The sequence below is a fragment of the Schistocerca piceifrons genome, chromosome 11 (assembly GCF_021461385.2).
Source record: "Schistocerca piceifrons isolate TAMUIC-IGC-003096 chromosome 11, iqSchPice1.1, whole genome shotgun sequence".
Classification (NCBI taxonomy): Eukaryota; Metazoa; Arthropoda; class Insecta; order Orthoptera; family Acrididae; genus Schistocerca; species Schistocerca piceifrons.
The window spans coordinates 109,930,255-109,947,996 of record NC_060148.1 but is presented as its reverse complement, the minus strand read 5'-3'; the positions used below and the strand labels follow the sequence as shown (position 1 = coordinate 109,947,996).

Genomic DNA, 17,742 nt, shown 5'->3' with positions numbered 1-17,742 from the left:
ATTTCTGTTGGTCATACTATATGTGTCAAATCTCAGATGGTAAATGACTGTCTTAGTGTTTGGACATGTGTTGATAATTCACCAAGAGAGTGATTAACTACATTGCTGGTTCTAAGGACATTCCAAAAAGTTCGTAACTGCACAAGTAGTGGTTCATGGATGTTATCTGCAAGACTCTTTGATGGTGATTGTGCACCGACACTGTCGCAACGGATAGTTGCTGGGCATCTCTACAAGGACTACAGTGGGTCTGCACCTTTAAAGGCCCACCAATGCCATTATCTTCACGAGGACTGAAGTGGGTCTGCATCGGCGGTGGCCCTCTATTACCATCATCTCAACAGGAAATACTGTGGGTCTGCTCTGTGATCACCTACCTACCAAAATTCTTCAAAACTTCGACTGTGGGTTTGCTCTGTTGTGGCCCATTATCTGTCTGCGTGCCAAGAGTTAGCACTGTCTTTCTGTTGGAAGAACAACACAACTTCTTCAAGGCTGCATGGAAATCCGCTACTTCCGTGTGTACTTTCTTTTACTGCTCAGGCTTGGGTATAAAACTATCATTCTTACTGTGATGAAGGATCAGGACTGCCTTTGTGGTCTATGAGGACTATTTTTGCTTTTGACCAACATTGTATGAATAAATGCGTGCATTTGATATCTTTGTTATTGTAATAATGAAAAATTTAATCAAATTAGTACTGTCCACTGCCCAAACAATTTATAAAATTTTTTGTAGGGCGCATGGGGGCAATGTAAGTAGGCTGTTTAGGTTTTTATGTTGGTAACGCCACGTAGCTCTCTGTATGAAAATCGCTGACTGCGCTGTGTGCAGTCTGTGGCTGGTTAGACTCATGGTTGGAATATTCGCTTGTGTAGCGCTGGGCAGTTAGATGAGAATAGCCCGTAGCGTTGGGCTGTTGGAGGTGAGTCGCCAGCAGTCTTGGATGTGGGGAGAGAGATGCCAGAGTTTTGAGAGGTATTATGAGGGGACGATCTGGACGTGTGTCCGCCAGAAGAAGGAAATTTGTAAGACTAGATCTCTATTATGAGTTTTGAATACTATTAAGGTAAATACATTGTTTGTTCTCTATAAAAATCTTTCATTTGCTAACCATGCCTGTCAGTACTTACTGCCTTCAGTAGTCAGAATCTCGCTATATTGCAGTAGTTCTTCTGTAGGATTATTGAAAGTCACATTGCGTTGCGCTAAAATATTATCTGTCAGTTTAGTGATGTTCAGAATAAGTAAAGAGAAAACTGTCTGAGTAAGTTGAATTTTACTTAGCTGTTTGAAAATCAAATAACATAAGATTTTTTGCATCGCTGTCATTCTTTACATACAAAGGGGAAATTTCAGTAGCAATCTAATTACAAACAAGAGTGATTAGAATTCCTAACTTAAACTTAAGGTCAATATTCTGAGCGAACTGTGTGAGATGCAAAAGCATACTGCAGGTATTTCACCATACTGTTGAATACTGAAGCTACTGGAAGCATTAATTACAGTCAGTCGTCTGGTAATCTCTCAGCTCCTTCTTTATCTGAATGCGAGAAACACATTTCAGTTTTGGAACTATGATCTGCTACATTGATAACGAGGCGATCAACGATAGAATCCACGAAGTCACTCAGGCGCCGTATTTTCTCGTCTTATTATATGAGGTGCCGTTCTATATCGCGCCGGCGTTCGGCAGTGGCATGTGGAAAAGCTGCGTGCGTTAGTTCCAATACGTCTGTCTGGCAGATTAACAGTCTTGTTGCTTCTCAGGCCAAATCCCTTAGCTTGGCTCCCGATCAGTGCTGTTGGACTCATACTGTAATGGGACAGTAACAACTGTAAGAATGCTGAATTTTTATTGCGTGCTCGATGTTGTGAAAATGATTGTTTCTCATGTTTCTGCGACACTCATCTCTCTCGTTCGTGTGACACTACATCTTTAGTATAAAACAATGGACACAGTGCAAATAAAGAGTGTTCGTTTATTTTTATATTACGCCTAAAAATTAAATTGTTATGTGTTCTTAATTCAAGCAACCTTTATTAACAATCTCTCATAAAACTCGATAATTAAGAATTTATATTTCTAATGAAAACAGGAATTTCGCGCAGAATATGTAATTTGTTTGATATAAGAAGAGGAGCATTACTCATAAAAATGATGAATTTTGCAATTACTGGATGTAGGTATTTGAAATTGACCGAAACAAATGACGAAGGCGAGACTCGAACGAACGATCCATCAACTGTACCAGATTATCACTCTACTACACTAACGATTCAAGAAGAATATAATAATTCCAATCCCAAAGAAGGCAGGTGTTGACAGATGTGAAAATTACTGAACTATCAGTTTAATAAGTCACAGCTGCAAAATACTAACGCGAATTCTTTACAGACGAATGGAAAAACTGGTAGAAGCCGACCTCGGGGAAAATCAGTTTGGATTCCGTAGAAATGTTGGAACACGTGAGGCAATACTGACCTTACGCCTTATCTTAGAAGAAAGATTAAGGAAAGGCAAATCTACGTTTCTAACATTTGTAGACTTATAGAAAGCTTTGACAATCTTGACTAGAATACTCTCTTTCAAATTCTGAAGGTGGCGGGGGTAAAATACAGGGAGCGAAAGGCTATTTACAATTTGTACATAAACCAAATGGCAGTTATAAGAGTCGAGGGACATGAAAAGGAAGCAGTGGTTGGGAAGGGAGTGAGACAAGATTGTAGCTTATCTCCGATGTTATTCAATCTATATATTGAGCAAGCAGTAAAGGAAACAAAAGAAAATTTCGGAGTAGGTACTAAAATCCATGGAGAAGAAATAAAAACTTTGAGGTTCGCCGATGACATTGTAATTCTGTCAGAGGTCTTGGAAAAGCAGTTGAATGGAATGGACAGTGTCTTGAAAGGAGGATATAAGATGAACAAAAGCAAAACTAGGATAATGGAATGTAGTCGAATTAAGTCGGGTGATGCTGAGGGAATTAAATTAGGAAATAAGACACTTAAAGTAGTTAAGGAGTTTTGCTATTTGGGGAGCAAAATATCTGATGATGGTCGAAGTAGAAAGGATATAAAATGTAGACTGGAAATGGCAAGGAAAGCGTTTTTGAAGAAGAGAAATTTGTTACATCGAGCATTGATTTAGGTGTCAGGAAGTCGTTTCTAAAAGTATTTGTATGGAGTGTAGCAATGTACGGAAGTGAAATATGGACGATAAATAGTTTAGACAAGAAGAGAATAGAAGCTTTCGAAATGTGGTGCTACAGAATAATGCTGAAGATTAGACAGGTAGATCGCATAACTAATGAGGAGGTATTGAATAGAATTGGGGAGAAGAGGAGTTTGTGACACAACTTGACAAGAATAAGGGATCGGTTGGTAGGGCATATTCTGAGGCATCAAGGGATCACCAATTTAGTTCAAATGGTTCTAAAATCAAAGGGCTCTGAGCACTATGGGACTTCTTAGGTGATCATTCCCCTAGAGCTACTTAAAACTAACTGACCTATGGACATCACACACATCCATGCCCATGGCAGGATTGGAACCTGCAACCGTAGCAGTCACGCGGTTCCAGACACCAATTTAGTATTGGAGGGCAGCGTGGAGGGTAAAATTCGTAGATGGAGACCAAGAGATGAATACAGTAAGCAAATTCAGAAGGATGTAGGCTGCAGTAGGTACTGGGAGATGAAGAAGCTTGCACAGGATAGAATACCATGGAGAGTTGCATCAGACCAGTCTTTGTACTGAAGACCACAAAAACAACATGTTTCAGTTACGACGAAGTTGTTTTAAACGAACCAAGGTAGACCATTGCTTTGGGGCGGATATCTGGTTACCTAAGTTGCTGAATGCGAGAGAGCTTAAAAATTAGTTCCACAGCGTGCAGTTTTTCCCAGTGCTACAGATGAGGTCATATACCGAACTTGGAAAAATAACACAAGTGCACCCTTAAATATTTGGCCTTTAAAGTGTTGCTAAATGGAGTGAATATACCCAAAACAACTTTCGGTTGGTGGGCTGAGCTATCCTGTGGCTAAAAGCCGCACTTGAAAGATTCGACAGTCGCCAGGTAACGTAATGTTACAAACAGCCTGCCACATAATAGGTCATGAACCGTTATTTTATCAGTGATGTAGGCTGATATGATCACAAGACCTGCAAACATATGATTTAATTCTCTTTTTCGAGATTGTAAGATAGGATAGCCACCTCCATGACTGTGTCACACTTGCTAATTCCCTTTTCTATCTCAGAGAACAGTTTCTGCAATCAAGCCATGTCCATCCTCTCGAAGTTCCAAAATTCTTGTGGATCTCCGGGCCTCACTTCTTTCATTAGCAGTGAATATATTTGAATGTCTTCGTTCCTCCCTTTCGGCCACTGGCTTTTAAGCACTCTTAAGGAACGCATAAGCCTTGTCCCAGAGTCAAACCCAACAAAATCTGGCTTTTCGTTCACACCGTCGTTCTGCACTAATCCGAAGATTGACAGTCACTACCAGAGCAACAACTCCTAAGACAAGTGCGTCCTCCATGTGTAGAATGCTGTATAAATGTAAATTTAGATATACATATACCTTTGTAGCCAAGTGTCGTAACATAAAACTAACTGTTGGGTCTGTTATTCTGAACAGTAGTAACCTACATTAGAGAATAACAATTACTTAATAAATAATAATAAGAAAACAACTTCTTATTAAACAGGTACCCTGATCGAATGGCGTTACAATATATCACACTGTTCCACTTGTGTTTCTAGCGGTAGAACGGATGACTTTGCAAGAGATCAGACAGTTCTATTTGTGTTTCGCGCGTTACTACCATCTACCCTCGTGGGTAGTGTAATAGGTCGACGTGGACCAGTCTGTACTTACAGATATGCACACTTGGGGCGCTGGTGCATAGGCATACGGTTTATGCGCATCGTGTAACTGGGACTTTACAATCCGGTCCTTACGGTGAGCATCCCAGCGTCTGTTCAGTAAGCGGGTTTTGATGTTTGTGTCGCCGAGGCACTTGTGCTGAGTTGTGATCGTTTGGCTGTGAGCTGGGCTGAATGCATTAAGGCCGTTTGCCGTACCAGTTAAATTACCACAGGCCCACTGAACTTTCATAAAGTGCGATCCGAATTAAAGTGTCAGTCGTTCGTGCGTCTCGTAATCCTATCCCATGAGAGTTATGATTTTTATTTTGTAAATTCCTGTCAAGTGGACAGAGAATTTGACGCTTCAAATTGTCATTAGCGTGTCGGCTGTCAGTTGGGGTTCGCTCAGAAGTCTTCTCACCGTGTGTATTCGGATTTGTATATCTTACTTCTGAAGTTTAATGTTGTGTCTATTTCTGTTGTAAGCAGACTATGTGCCGTGTATGGTTTCTCTGTTATACTGTGTAATGGCATGTGGGATATGACACTGAATCTGAATACCTTACTATGTCTGTTAGTTAAAGGTTGTGGTATGTATCATGATCAAACAAGGTAACAGGTTAAGGACTTGTAAAGTTCCTGCATTCGAGAAAAAGAATTTGGTGTTACACATTTGGGTACTAAATTATTACTTTACCGTTTACAAATGTATGCCTTTGTATTTTGGATTGCTCGGTTATTACTGTGTTGTATGTTTCAGGGCAGGGACTACTCAGGAGGACGTCGTTATCAAAAGAAACAAAACTGGTGCTTTACAGACCAGAGTGTGGAATGTCAGATCCCTTAATCAGGCATTTTGGTTAGAAAATTTAAAAAGGAAAATGGATAGATTAAAGTTAGATATAGTGGGAATTAGTGAAGTTCGACGGCGGGAGGAACAAGACTTCTGGTAGCCTTAATACAGGGTTATAAATACAAAATCAAATAGGGGTAGTGCAGGAGTAGGTTTAGTACTGAATAAAAAAATAGGAAGGTGGATAAGCTACTACAAACAGCATAGTGAACGCATTATTGTGGCCAAGATAGATAAGAAGCTTACAGTAGTACAAGTTTATATGCCAACTAGCTCCCCAGATGACGAAGAGATTGAATAAATCTATGATGAAATAAAATAATTTATTCAGAGAGTGAAGGGAGACGAAAATTCAATAGTCATGGGGGACTGGAATTCAACAGTAGAAAAAGGAAGACAAGGAAAAGTAGTAGGTGAACAAGGAATGAGGGTAAGGAAAGAAGGAGGAAGCCGCCTCGTAGAATTTTGCTCAGAGCATAACTTAATCATAGCTAACACTTGGTTTATGAATCATGAAAGAAGATTATATACATGGAAGAGGCCTGGAGACACTGAGAGGTTTCAGATAGATTATGTAATGGTAAGCCAGAGATTTAGGAACCAGGTATTCAATAGTAAGGCATTTCCAGCGGCTGATATGGACTCTGATCACAATCTATTGAACTGCAGATTAAAACTGAAAAAACGGCAAAAAGGTGGGAATTTAAGGAGATGGGACCTGGTTAAATTGAAAGAACCAGAGGTGGTAGAGAGTTTCAGAGTATTAGGAAACAATTTATTAGAATGAGGGTGAGAACTCTAGTAGAAGAAGAATGGGTAGCATTCAGAGACGAAACAGTGAAGACAGCAGAGGATCAAGGAGGTAAAAACACGAGGGCTAGTAGAAATCCTTGGGTAACAGAAGAGATATTGAGTTTAGCTGATGAAAGGAGAAAATATAAAAATGCAGTAAATAAAGCAGGCAAAAATAAATAGAAACATCTCAAAAATGGGCGATATGACACTGTGTGAAGAACGTTACAGACCCCTTAAAGACCAAAGTCGAAACGAGGCCCAGGGAATAGACATACCATTAGAATTACTAATAGCCTTGAGAGAGCCAGCCCTGACAAAACTCTACCATCAGGTGTGCAAGATGTATGAGACAGGCGATATACCCTCAGACTTCAAGAAGAATGTAATAATTGCAATCCCATAAAAGCAGGTGTTGACAGGTGTGAAAATTACCCAACCATCAGTATAATAAGTCCCAGCTGCAATATACTAACACGAATTCTTTACAAACGTATTGAAGTACTGGTAGAAGCCAGCCTCGGGGAAGATCAGTTTGGATTCCGTACAAATGTTGGAGCACAAGAGGCAATACTGACCCCACGACTTATCTTGCAAGATAGATTAAGGACAGGCAAACGTACGTTTCTAGCAATAGCAGACTTAGAGATAGATTTTTACAATGTTGACTGGAATATTCTCTTTTAAATTCTGAAGGCGGCAGGGGTATAATAGCGAAAAGCTTTTTACAATTTGTATAGAAATCAGATGGCAGTTATAAGAGTGGAGGGGCATGAAAGGGAAGCAGTGGTTGGGAAGGAAGTGAGACAGGGTTGTAGGCTATACCTAATCTTATTCAATGTGTACATTGAGCAAGCAGTAAGGGAAACAAAAGAAAAATTTGGAGTAGGAATTAAAATCCATGGCGAAGATATAAAAACATTGGGTCTTGCAACTGCACTGTAATTCTGTCAGACACAGCAAAGGACGTGGAACAGCAGTTGAGCTGAATGGGCAGTGTCTTGAAAGGAGGATATAATATGAACATCAACAAAAGCAAAAGGAGGATAATGGAATGTATTTGAATTAAATCAGGCGATGCTGAGGGAATTAGATCACGAAATGAGAAACTTAATGAGTTTTGCTATTTGGGGAATAAAGTAACTGATGATGGTTGAAGTAGAGAGGATATAAAAAAGCAGACCGGCAGTGGCAAGGAAAGCATTTCTGAAGAAGAGAGATTTGTTAGCATCGAGTATAGATTTAAGTGCCAGAAAGTCTTTTCTGAAGGTATTTGTATGGAGTGTTGCCATGTATGGAAGTGAAACTTGGACGATAAATAGTTTATACAAGAAGAGAAGCTTTCGGAATGTGGTGCTACAGAAGAATGCTGAAGATTAGATGGATAGATCACGTAACTAATGAGGAGGTACTGAATACAGTTGGGGAGAAGAGGAATTTGTCGTACAACTTGACTAGAAGATGGGGTCGTTTGGTAGAACATGTTCTGAGGCATCAACAGATGTTGAATTTAGTACTGGGGGGCAGTGTGGAGGGTAAACATGTTAGAGGGAGACCAAGAGAGGAATATACTAAGCAGATTCAGAGGGATGTAAGTTTCAGTAGGTACTTGAAGAAGCTTGCATAGGATGGAGTAGCATGGAGAGCTGCATCAGACCAATCTTTGTACTGAAGACCACAAAAACAACATGCTTCAGTTATGACGAAGTGGTTTTAAACGAACCAAGGTAGACCATTGCTTTGGGGCGGATGTCTGGTTACCTAAGTTGCTGAATCCGAGAGAGATTAAAAATTAGTTCCACAGCGTGCTTGTCTGTGTGACAGCATGTATACTTTTTGGTCCTAATTTTGATCCCTACATCAGCAAACTGTTTCGTTGTGTTCGGGGTCCAAGATTAATTACTGTTGAAACTTGGCAGCTTCTAGCATGCTCATTTTATGTGTTTTGGCGAGCCTTTCACCTTTTAAGCGCATGTTTGTGTTAAATAATAAATTGAGCCATTAACTCACCAGAGTCAACTGAGTGGCTTGTCATGATTTTTGGTACCTAATTGAAACTTGGAACTGTCTCACGGACCGATCATTATAAGGTGTAAGTGATGTCAGATTCCCTGAACATTTGTCTTGGCTAAGTTACCTGGAAAACACAATCAGTATAAGCTCTTATTGCAGCTGTTGCTTGTATAGAGCATCTCTATATTGTTCATTAAGACATTTTGATTTTGTTATTTATGTAACTAGTATATCCTTTGCTATTGGTTACTGTGCTATGAATTTCTTTGACTGCAAGCCTGATATGCATTTAATTTCACTTAATGATTCCTTCATTTTTTGACCAATTATTTCATTCAGTATGAATTTAACTAAATGCCTGTATCGGCATAAAGTTCGAAGCAACCTCTGCTGTTGCTCTGTGAAGCATGTGTAATCTTACCATATGACCTCAGACTAATAACTACATTTAAATTTTGTTATCATATTAAATGCTTAATTCTTTAATGATCGACTTCTCTAATTATTCAAGATACCGAGTTTGTTTTATGAATTCGTATTGTGTGCTAGATTGGCTCATTTGTCCACCAGCATCTTACCCACCCAACCGAGTTCCCTGCCGCCTGAAGTATTGTACGCAAGGGATAAACCGAATGAGGTAGCACCATCTTAAACCGACTAGCCTTGTATTCGGGAGGGGGGATGGTCCGCTCTCCATTCACTCAACCTAATTTAGATTTTCGTGGTATCCGTAAATCATCCCAGGTAAATGCTAGGTTTATTCCTACTGTAAGGCAAAAGATAACAACTTAACGCAATCTCTCCGTTCTACACTTATAAGCCTGCATAAGTCTATATATGCGAATTACCTTAACTTACTTAAATTTTAAAATGTGATATACTAATAAACTACTACTACTACTACTACTACTAATACCATTACTACTACAACAACAACACAAAAATGATGAAGTATGCTTACATACCTGGTCAACACATGCATGGCAGTGTGATCATGTGTGTTCTGGACATAATGTAAAATGCTCATGTGGACTTGTTACCTAATTCCTTCCTCAGTTTATCAACAATAAGAGGTACGGTTTTCAGTCCTTCCTTTCCTTCTTCAGATGATGGTCGACCTTTCGTAGTTGCTAAGTGGCATTCCACACAGGTATAACTGCTGTTCCCAAGAGTGCACCTAGTATCTGTGCAAAGGGTCAGTTCCATGTGGGACTGACTCGCTACTGTCTCAGTTTCTGCCATAGCTACTCTGGTTACTTCTTCAAAGTGGCAACAAACCCAGTACAGGTGCAATAGATTTATTTATAATTTAATCTGGTTCTGAGTCGATAGGAATATTATTAAGTCTGCATGCGATCATTTAATGACTGGGGCCGTACTTCCTGACGGACTTCAGTGACGCGTGGAAACAGAGATCTGTAAAAACGCAGATAGGCGAAATTAGTTCCAGACCTACTAGAGTACTTCAATTCTTTTCGAAAGTCTATGAGAATGTGGCTCGGATAGAATACTGACTCATGTGACTGACCAGAGCGTCTTAACAGCGCTCACTTTGCCTTTTGCCACGAGTTCTGTATAGAGACAACAGTACCGAACCTCAGAAAATGAATGACTGCAGAGGTAAACAAAATCAAATATTCCGCTGTCGATTTTGTGAAGTTGCCAAAGTCTTTTACTGCGTGGGCCACAAAGTTCTACACGGCAGCTGTGGCGTTAACGGAATCCTTTCTGCACTGGTGGAGACTGACCTTCATAACAGATATAGAAGGGTGTCGCAGGAATGAAACTGAACTCGGAAAGGGGGGGAAATGGCGTGCGAGGTCCCATAAAGACATCGGTAAAAGGCACACTCTTCTTGTTAATCCTCATAAAACTATATCGCCTTTTAGCGACTCAAAAGTGAGATATCAGACAAACAATAATTACCTGTTGCCAACACAAGTAGGCATTACTGACCATAAACTAAATTAATCGCAGTGAGTATAAAATTCCTATTACTTTGTGAGTAAAAGAGAATACTTTAGCCCTATATGAGAATTTTAATCTGTGCAAATTGATGATAATGATCCCCCATGGTACACAAAACGGGTCAGATCGTTGTTGCAGAAGCGACGAAAAAAGCATTCCGGATTCAAAAGAACGCAAAATTCCGAAGACTGGCAAAGTTCTACAGAAGTTCGAAATATAGCGCGTACTTCAATGCGAGGTGCTTTTAATAATTTCCACAACGAAATCCTGTCTCGAAATCTGGCAGAAAACCCAAAGAAATTCTGGTCTTACATGAAGCGCACCAGTGGCAAAACGCAATCAGTAGCTTCACTACGCGATAACAATGGTGCAGTCACTAATGACAATGGCACTAAAGCACAGTTATTAAACACGGTTTTCCGAAACTCCTTCACCAAAGAAGACGAAGTATATATTCTTGAATTCCAATCAAGAACAACGGCCAAGATGAGAAACATAGAAGAAGATATCCTCAGAGTAAGGAAGCAGCTTAAATCACTTAATAAAGGCAACGCCTCCGGTCCACATTGTATACCAGTCAGGTATCTCTCAGAGTATGCTGATAAAATAGCTCGATATTTAGCAATTATATACAACCACTCGCTCACAGAAATATCCGTACCTGAAGACTCGAAGATTGCTCAAGTCAGACCAATACCCAAAAAGGGAAGTAGGAGTAATCCGCTGAATTACAGGCCTATATCAATAACGTCGATTTGCAGTAGGGTTTTAGAACATATACTGTATTCGAACATTATGAAGTAACTCGAAGAAAACGATTTGTTGACATATAGTCAGCACTGATTCAGAAATTATCATTCTTGTGAAACACAACTAGCTCTTTATACTCATGAAGTAATAAGTGCTATCGACAGGGGATGTCAAATTGATTCCATATTTTTAGATTTCCACAAGGCTTTCGACACCGTTCCTTACAAGCGTCTTCTAACCAAACTGCGTGCCTACGGAGTATCGCCACAGTTGTGCGACTGGATTCGTGATTTCCTGTCAGAAAGTTCACAGTTCGTAGTAACAGACGGAATGTCATCGAGTTAAACAGAAGTAATATCCGGCGTTCCCCAAGGAAGTGTTATAGGCTCTCTATTGTTCCTGACCTATATTCACGACATAGGAGACAACCTGAGTAGCCATCTTAGATTGTTTGCAAATGATGCTGTCATTTATCGTCTTGTAACGTCATCAGATGATCAAAACGACTTGCAAAATGATTTATATATCTGTATGGTGTAAAAAGTGGCAATTGACCCTGAAAAAAGAAAAGTGTGAAGTTATTCACATGAGTACTAAAAGAAATCAACCTAATTTCGGTCATGCGATAAGTCACACAAATCTGAGGGCTGTAAATTCAACTAAATACTTAGGGATTACAATTACAAATAACCTAAATTGGAACGATTACATAGATAATATTGTCGGTAGAGCAAACTAAAGACTGTGATTCATTGGCAGAACACTTAGGTGCAACAGATCTACCAAAGAGACTGCTTACAATACGCTTGTCCGCCCTGTTCTGGAGTATTTCTGTGCGGTGTGAGATCCGCATCAGGTGGGACTGATGGATGACATCGAAAAAGTACAAAGACGGGCAGTTCGTTTTGTATTATCGCGAAATAGGGGAGGTAGTGTCACAGACATGGTACGTGAACCGGAGTAGCAATCATTAAAACAAAGGCGTTTTTCGTTGCGACAGGATCTTCTCAAGAAATTTCTGTCACCAGTTTTCTCTTCTCATTGCGAAAACATTCTGTTGGCACCCACCTACATGGGGAGAAATGATCATCACGTCAACCAGGGCTCGCACAGAAAAGTTTAGGTGCTCGTTTTACCCGCGTGCCGTTCGAGAGTGGAATGGTAGAGAGACAGCTTGAAGGTGGTTCATTGAACCCTCTGCCAGGCACTTTATTGTGAATAGCAGAGGAATCACATAGATGTAGGTGCAGATGGAGAAATTTTGTTAAGACGAAAGCGAGTTCGCTGAACCAGGGATGTAGTTGTGTACAGGTGGGCCGAAGGGAAGTCTTGTTTTAATACACTCCTGGAAATGGAAAAAAGAACACATTGACACCGGTGTGTCAGACCCACCATACTTGCTCCGGACACTGCGAGAGGGCTGTACAAGCAATGATCACACACACGGCACAGCGGACACACCAGGAACCGCGGTGTTGGCCGTCGAATGGCGCTAACTGCGCAGCATTTGTGCACCGCCGCCGTCAGTGTCAGCCAGTTTGCCGTGGCATACGGAGCTCCATCGCAGTCTTTAACACTGGTAGCATGCCGCGACAGCGTGGACGTGAACCGTATGTGCAGTTGACGGACTTTGAGCGAGGGCGTATAGTGGGCATGGGGGAGGCCGGGTGGACGTACCGCCGAATTGCTCAACACGTGGGGCGTGAGGTCTCCACAGTACATCGATGTTGTCGCCAGTGGTCGGCGGAAGGTGCACGTGCCCGTCGACCTGGGACCGGACCGCAGCGACGCACGGATGCACGCCAAGACCGTAGGATCCTACGCAGTGCCGTAGGGGACCGCACCTCCACTTCCTAGCAAATTAGGGACACTGTTGCTCCTGGGGTATCGGCGAGGACCATTCGCAACCGTCTCCATGAAGCTGGGCTACGGTCCCGCACACCGTTAGGCCGTCTTCCGCTCACGCCCCAACATCGTGCAGCCCGCCTCCAGTGGTGTCGCGACAGGCGTGAATGGAGGGACGAATGGAGACGTGTCGTCTTCAGCGATGAGAGTCGCTTCTGCCTTGGTGCCAATCAATGATGGTCGTATGCGTGTTTGGCGCCGTGCAGGTGAGCGCCACAATCAGGACTGCATACGACCGAGGCACACAGGGCCAACACCCGGCATCATGGTGTGGGGAGCGATCTCCTACACTGGCCGTACACCACTGGTGATCGTCGAGGGGACACTGAATAGTGCACGGTACATCCAAACCGTCATCGAACCCATCGTTCTACCATTCCTAGACCGGCAAGGGAACTTGCTGTTCCAACAGGACAATGGACGTCCGCATGTATACCGTGCCACCCAACGTGCTCTAGAAGGTGTAAGTCAACTACCCTGGCCAGCAACATCTCCGGATCTGTCCCCCATTGAGCATGTTTGGGACTGGATGAAGCGTCGTCTCACGCGGTCTGCACGTCCAGTACGAACGCTGGTCCAACTGAGGCGCCAGGTGGAAATGGCATGGCAAGCCATTCCACAGGACTACATCCAGCATCTCTACGATCGTCTCCATGGGAGAATAGCAGCCTGCATTGCTGCGAAAGGTGGATATACACTGTACTAGTGCCGACATTGTGCATGCTCTGTTGCCTGTGTCTATGTGCCTGTGGTTCTGTCAGTGTGATCATGTGATGTATCTGACCCCAGGAATGTGTCAATAAAGTTTCCCCTTCCTGGGACAGTGAATTCACGGTGTTCTTATTTCAATTTCCAGGAGTGTAGTAGGAAAAGTAATGATTTTACTGAAAAGTATATAGTAATAGTCGGACTGTGCATTACGTGGAAACGAATTATAGCATGCCGGCAATGGAATAGTCTGAGCACGCAGAAACTAAGGAAAAGGTAAAGTAGCCGGCAAAGTAACACAGCAGCACTGTCGCATTAAAATACAAAAATGTGTGGAGAGACCACTATTCGTTTCGAAATTATCGACAGAGAAGTCAGAAGACAGAAGGAAAGAGAAAAGGCCAAGAACTCAAATTTCAGCTGCGTATCGACGGAAACGATATAAGATTATTAAGAAGAAGTGTGGAGACAAGGGAAGTACGAGAAGGAACCAATAGTTATTAGAGAACACGGGTATACGTTAGACTAAGAGAGATTGTGTACGAAATAAAAGAGTTATTTCGTCTGAGAAATAGAGTGAACTACAGCAATGGTGCAGACTTTAATATAAAACTTGAGTGTGTACGGACTTTGTGCTTGAGCAAATGGGAAGTAATAAAATGATTAAGTATTGCACAAATTATTTAATGTCAGGACCAAAACACACGTTCTCAAAAGTGTGACATCAAATAAAGTGACGGCATCCAACTTGAGTGACGGACTGTACATTTTGCGGCAACAATCGTTAACGAAACTGAACTTTTACAGGCACCGTGTCATGTAGACGATGTCGCTGATTTGATAAGAGATGAAAAACATTAAGAGGCGTCCGATGAGGCGAACGCAGGAGACATGCAAATTGGTTTCCCCATTCTATCCCGTGACTGGGATATGTAGCATCGTGTATGTCACGTACTTGCACAGTTAAGGCTGCAGGCGTTCCAATTAGTCGTCGTTTCGAACATCTGCTGTTGTGCACAACGTTGCTGAGTAAACTTTTGGAATCAGCCTGAAGATAAATTGAACATTCAACTTTCCTCCACGTTGTTACTTAGTTTACTAAAAACATTTATGAACCCAGAGCATCTGAATTTCCTCCTGCTGAAAAACAGATGTTAGGTACATTACCACTCTGTAGAAGTCTTCCAGCAACTGTCGCCTGAAACGTCCTGGCAGATCAGAACCGTGTGCCGGACCGAGACTCGAACTCGGGACATTTGCCTTTCTCTGGAAAGTGCTCTGCCAGGAAGATTCATATTAGGCACACTCTGGTGCGGAGGGAAAATTTTATTGCGGAAGCCTCGCCTGCTTCAGTTGTCATTTAGATCCGACAAGTATACATCAAAAGCAAGATTCGTTCTGAAGCCAGTTTCAAAACCATGCAACTCGGGACTATAATAACTACTGCCAGTAGCACCATTATTTCCATTGTGTTGTAAGAATCAGTATTTACCAAAGATCATAGCTGACATGACACAATACAGGAGTTCATAATAAGAGCTGTCACGCTACAGGCAGAGGAAAATAGTTGGGAAAAGAGAAAAACGTCTCGGTGTCCCTTTAGTTTTCCCCCGTTTTCATACCCGCCGCTTTTAAGTGTGGATAACACTGAGAACACGAGAATGTCAAAAGAGGGAAGCTACACGCACAGTACATACCTACCGTACGTTGATGGAAGGAGTACGTGGAGACTCACCAGACAGGTCGGGCGCCGCGGCAGCCAGTGCGGTGGTGGTCGGCAGCGAGACTCGCCTCCTGTGCTGGACTGGGCCGCCGCCTCCCACCCACTCGGTCCGCAGTTTTCCTCGAGACCCCCTCCCTCCTCCACTCCTTCCCCCGCCCCCCTCCGCACCGACAACGATAACCCTTGGATAGGTCTGACGTTCGAAGTATTTCTGCCATGTGATATTAGCCAATTCTTGCTCTTATGCAAACGCAGTAAGTGAATTCAAGTCGCGTATTGTGTCATCCAGTGGCCCTACTGGCATCGTAATGCAAAGTGATGCATTCGGTATTTCTAAAATGTTTCACCGCGAAATGCGGTCCCTCCTTTCAATCATCGCACGAAGCCCGAAACGGCAGAGACTGAGATGAGCGATCGCGGAACAGAGTGGCTGGAACCTCTCACTAGCAGAAAGACACGTGGGCCACATCAGATTCCGTTCGTTCCCAGCTTCTGCCCACTCCATTCCCCGACATCGACGTACTCGCCCACCACGAGGTGTTCATTTCAGTGGCCTTTCTCTCTCCTTCTCCGAGATACGCACCCCGGACAGACAATTATTCGCCCTCTGCAGGCGCCTCCCACTTGCCGTCAGCACTGCGTCCAGCCGTGACAGTGGTCCCGGTCCAGCGATGCGCCCAAGAATTGATGACCAGATTTGTAGAGTTACAAAATTGAGAAGATCTCGACTGCTACATTTCGTTCGCTGTTCCAAACGCTCCTTGGCCTTCTCTATATCCTTCCTGTTGGAGGAGAAGGCGTTCGCGCCTGAAAGTGTATAAAGATGTCGATAATCTTTGAGGGGGGAAACCACATGAGGAAGCTGTTTGACACCGAATTTTCGAGATTCTTTTGGGGTCGGAAGATTTAATCAGAATTTTAAGCAATTTTTATATCAGTTAATTCATATTTCGAACAGTTTTTTTAAATTTTTTGAATAATTTCAGCCAAAATTAACAAAGTTAGGCTGTGATGTCCGCTGGAGGTTGTGAGTATAGTTCTCCAATTGCGTGCAATGCAGCCATTCCGATTTTCATCTGATATCAAAAAGACTTTGATTTTACATTAATAGCTTATTTTCTAAGAATATGAAGCTCCGTGCTTGGTGAAAATAATGAATATTAAAATGTCTGCAGGCGTCGGAACAATTTACTTCGATTTTCTGGATTGTTTTTCTCTAATTAAACAAAGAAAAATACCCTTGAAACCGTGATATCATCTCACACGGTGGTTCAAATATGTCATAATTTTATAAAGAATCATTCTACCAAATTTCATAATGATCGGTTCCGTACTTTTTGAGTTAGATTGCACGCAAATGTCAAAAAGGTCATTTCGAGATGAACGCCTTTGAAAAATAAATTCTCGGAAACCAGAAATTCAAGGAAGTTAACAACAATGTAAAATGCTTTCCGAGCACTCTGCGATTCCAGCAACAAATAGTAAACCTTACTCTTCCTCACATGCTTCGTTTTGCTCTAGCAGCTCTTCTTTCCGAGTTTTCTGACTTCTTTCGATTCCAATCAACTAAGTGTAAAATACGATGACCCGATAAAAATGCACCTATTCCGTTACTTGAGATATGTGCGTGAAAATGTACTGATGGAAAGAGCAAACTCTCAAGTTTTACATGGTTTCCGCCAGGTAGCAGTCGTGTGCGCCCACTTCAGTTCTAGTAAAGAAAACAGAGACCGTTTTTTGTTGTACGTTTTGTGCAGTGCTGGACGGTAATAACTTTTCAGCGTGACTTTCGTACTGGGTATGGTGTGGATCCTGCTACAGCACAGAGCATTAGACGATGGCACGAACAATTGCGAGAAACAGGTTGTTTCCGTAAAGGCAAATCGCCGGGACATCTGCGAGTGTCTGACACACACGTGGAACGCATCCGCCACAGTTTCACAAGGAGGCCGCAGAAATCCGTCCGCCGTGCAGGCCGGCAGCTCAACATGCCTCCGATGTCCGTCTGGCGTGTGTTGCGTAGACGTCTACACGTGAAACCGTACAAAATTCAGCCACTGCAAGCTCTTCGTGAAGGTGACAAACAACAACGTGTGTTCTGTAATTTCGTTGTCAGCGAGATGGAGGGTGACAGTTTTCTTCCACCCTTAGTGT

At 42.3% G+C, this 17,742-nt stretch overlaps 1 long non-coding RNA gene across 1 annotated transcript in view; it reads right to left on the bottom strand.

Annotated features, from left to right (window-relative positions):
• The window catches only part of LOC124720123, a 76,599-nt gene extending 60,927 nt beyond the window's left edge, over positions 1 to 15,672 (bottom strand). Inside the window, exon 1 of the long non-coding RNA XR_007006071.1 lies at positions 15,567 to 15,672. This is a non-coding gene — a long non-coding RNA (uncharacterized LOC124720123). The remainder of the gene's footprint in view (positions 1 to 15,566) is intronic.
• Between the last annotated feature and the right edge of the window lie 2,070 nt (positions 15,673 to 17,742).